Consider the following 3,394-nt stretch of genomic DNA (forward strand, 5'->3'; position numbering starts at 1 on the left):
GGGCATGTTACAGGTTTTACCAAGGTAGTTTTGGTTATCTTTCTTTTTCTACATTTATTGAAATTCAATATACATGTCACACATCATGAGAATGAAAACAACAGAACAAGGAAGGTAGGTCAGAACGCATTAAAGCGAAATCAGGCACAGATGGAAGGGTTGGGACAGCAACGCAGAAACGCAAATTAAAGAGACAGCTACCAGCCGACTTATTGAGTCAAAAAGTCAAATATATCAGACCACCTAAGGCAGCCAGTACAGTGGAGTTACTCCTACATTCATTATGCTCTGTTTTCAATGTCATTTACTGCCTTTGAAGAAGTAGATGGATGAAGTTAATGCTTGATATTTCTCTATGAGATATTTTGTAACTCTTTTTATAAATACCTCCCTGGGAGATGTATTGTTGTTGGCTGGTGAATATCATTCTAGACCTACGCTGTAAATTTGAGAACCCTTCTGAATAAAGATTGTTGGAATGCTTTGCTGATGAAATTGCTGGTTGTGGAATTAATGGCAAAAGAATATGTTGCAGAATTCTCCTGTTACCTCATGGATCAATAAGTCTTTTTAAACTCTCGTTTTACTATATCTATGTTTTACATATCATCTATATATCATGTTCTAAATTGCAGGAAAAAAGAATAGCCCAGAATTTACTTTGCTGTACTCTGTGTTCAATTCCTGTCATTTTTTATGTTTTCTACAGGACTAGCATAGGCAGGAATTCTTAACTGCTCCTGTCTCCCTGGTTCTTACACCCTGAATACAATTAAGGAATTCTTAACTGCTCCTTGGTAGTATTTACTCATTTTCCCTCTGTTAGCATAATGAAATATTCTTAATTGCCTTTCATTCCCTGACTCCATTTCATCCTATTTCAGCTTGAAGATTGTTCCATGTGTAATTATCTTGCTCTGCAGTCCCTCCTTTGCCAAAGAAACCATACCCAGAGATTTATTTTCATTAAATCCATTAACCCAATGGTCTGAACTTCTCACACTATGCAGCCCTGTTTTATTGAATGTCACCTTCCAAACATCCAACAACTATCTGCACTTCATAACTAGCCTAACATATAGCAAAACAAAGCTAAATCATAAAGAGAGAGCCCTCTCTGGTTGCAGATTGGCTAGAATCTGCAGCTAAAGACTGGTTAGTGGTTACCTCGGCCGTATTCCCTTTTTCACTACTTTTGGGGAACAACCTGAGTGATAACAGATCCAGCTATGCACCATAACCCAATAACCTATACACTAGATCTTGCTCTTCATCAGATATTCAATTCTTGAGTACCTTTGGCCTAATGATCTTCTTCTCCTTATATAGTGTTAGGCCTTTCTCAATACCATGGTCCAAAACCACTTAGGACCAATACCTTGGACCAAATACCTGGGATCAATACTTCAGACCAGATACTTTGGACCAATACCATGGATCAAAATACCATGGACCAAATACCACGGACCAAAACTTAGATTTCCAACATGTACGCGCCTTTCCTTCTGTGAAACTACATGTGTACATTATACACACCTTTTGGTCTGTTAAACCACGTGTGTACGTGACATTGTCAAGGTGAACTTGCGTATACTTCTCTTTCCTCATTCTGTGAAGTCTGATCTATAACTCTGAGTTGTTAACCTACTGAACTGTGATATGTCATTTGAGTGAGTTGCCATCAAGGACAACACCTGTGGCAAATCTGAATCATAATGCCAACAGTTCATCTTTGGGAACCTGATTCATTAGAGAAGGCATTCAGGTTGGCAAGTGTGGAGTACCTAGGAAGGTATGTTTCGATGGTCATTTTGGTATCTTTTCATTAGAACTCAAAAGCCTTTTGCATGAGAAATCTAGATAATGATAAGAATTTATAACGAAACACGAGAGATTAATGAAAAGCATTGATAGTCGTCATTTCTGTGTGCAGGAGGGAGGAAATACGGGAAGTGGCCATTCCAAAAGTAAAGACAAAGCTGAGCTAACTGCTGTCCCTTTGACGGAAGACCGGAAACGAACCAGATCACAACGAATCAACCCAAGAAAGGACGCGGAGATACCAGCACGAAACAGAAAAAGAAAGAAGTAACGCAGTATTAATGATTCTGCGAATCCCTCAGGATCTGAGATCCTGAGGGATCGCTATTTTGCCTATTTTCTGTACCTAGATATCTCCGCCATCTTCCCTATAAAAGGGGTAGCACTGTTGGCTTCAGAGAGGATCTTTTGGGGAGTGTAATTTCTTTTAAGGAAGATCAGGACTATGATCTTTATGTTCGGTTGAAGACTTGAGTTCCTGTAATTTTATTGCATGCTTTAATACAGACTTGTTCACCCTTTTATCTTTGAGCTTGGATCTATCTTAAGTGGTGTACCCCTGGAGGCTAAGGGCCCGGCCCTGGAGGACACTTGCTCTTGTATCATTACGCGTGGTTTCCATGTGGTTTGTTCATAGACGTACTCTGGTAATCTGCTGTGTTTTGAGAATATTCTATTACATGCTCTGTTGTGATTAAGTCATTTCGTGTTCTTGAACTTTATATTGATGCTATGTTGTTTTACCAATTCTTTAAGCATTGATTAATCCCTACAGGACACTGTTACTTTATTACAGAGTTCTTCACGATTGTGTTTTGCATTCTAACAAGTCATCTGGAAAGATCTGTTTTACATGGGTATCGAATGTGACTATTCTTTATTATGAGATACAGTCGTATGTGCTTTAACAGAAGCAGATTAAGTATGGTGTGTTTCTAAGGTTCTATAGTATTGTTCTATCATATAAGATTGAGGGATTGGTGTGTTGATTGGCATGGTTAAATAGAGTTGCAGCTTAAAGAACTCAGTTATTACTTATCTCGATTACTATTCTATTCTTGAACTGCTGTTCCATTTACCTGCTGTTCCATTTATTTGCTGTTCCATTTATTTGTTGTTCCATTTATTTGCTGTTCCATTTATCTGCTGTTCCATTTCAATTTGCTGTTCCATTTCCAGATTGCTAATTTGTTGTTTCTTGAGGACGGACTTAGGCTGTAGAGGACCCCAACATCTGCTACTTGGTCCCCAGACCTTTGATCTGCTCCCATCAGCTATGAAAGGGATGTGTTATTGCTACCAAGCCCTTGGCTGATGTGCTATTCCATTTCATTATCATTTCTTTTATCTGTTGTTTCATTTCTAATCATTAAGAACAATCCTAGGTTGTAGCAAGCTCAGCATCTGCTATTTGGCTCCCAGACCTCTGATCTATTCTCATCAATTATGAAAAGGATGGGTTATTGCTACCGAACCTTTGGCTGATGCAATACTTGGTGTGATTTAGTCCTTTGAAGTAGTTAAGTTGTAGACTTGCATTAGTTTACTTTCATAGTTGTAAAATAGCTGTACT

This window comes from Pinus tabuliformis, chromosome 2_2, assembly GCF_031772625.1.
Source record: "Pinus tabuliformis cultivar Carrire ecotype Pingquan chromosome 2_2, CPIR1, whole genome shotgun sequence".
NCBI lineage: Eukaryota > Viridiplantae > Streptophyta > Pinopsida > Pinales > Pinaceae > Pinus > Pinus tabuliformis.